Here is a 732-nt window from a genome sequence, read left to right on the forward strand (position 1 = left end):
GAATTCCTAAGTTGAGTTGTTCCTCATGGTCAGCGTCTAGTGATAGACTACTAGCTCCTGATCAGCTGTATTGCAGCCACTAGCTTTCCCTTGTTTTGGTTCTTTTAAGTGTTCATTTGGAAAGAACTTTGGGCTGATAATACACAAATATATGTTTATTGTCACTATAATCATTACCATAGAGAGTGAGAGCAGGCTGTGGAGGGAGGGAGACAAAGGGAGAGAGAGATTTAGAGAGAGAAATGAGCTAGCAGTAAGAGACAGTTGAAAGAGAGTGGGAGTGAGGTTTCGTCCCAATATTCTCTTCTTCCTGAAGTGTGCACTTGATCACTACTCCCGACAAATTTAAAAGCAATGTATTGGAGTAGGCATGGCTAGAGGGAGTTTCCATATACCAGTCATTTCCTTATAAATCCATGAAGGGATGTGAACAAGTGCACACTTCTGGAGGAAGGAGATATTATTAAGATGCAGAGTTACCTCACACTCATTAGTCATGTCCAGGGGCGAAAATCTGATATCAACTTTGGAGGGGACAATTACATGAAATTTTCTCAAGAGCAATTCCTGAGGGGGATGGTAAATGTATATTGAGGAACCAAAGAAATAAGGTGTTTGCCGTACTCCTAACTACCGGTACCCAAAACTACACAACTAATCACAACAGCAATACCATTGCCTTTAACAAATCTTAGTTCAGTCACCAGTTTAAGTTGAGAGTGGGGGTATCCA

Source organism: Salmo salar, chromosome 03 (assembly GCF_965601325.2).
Source record: "Salmo salar chromosome 03, fSalSal1, whole genome shotgun sequence".
NCBI lineage: Eukaryota > Metazoa > Chordata > Actinopteri > Salmoniformes > Salmonidae > Salmo > Salmo salar.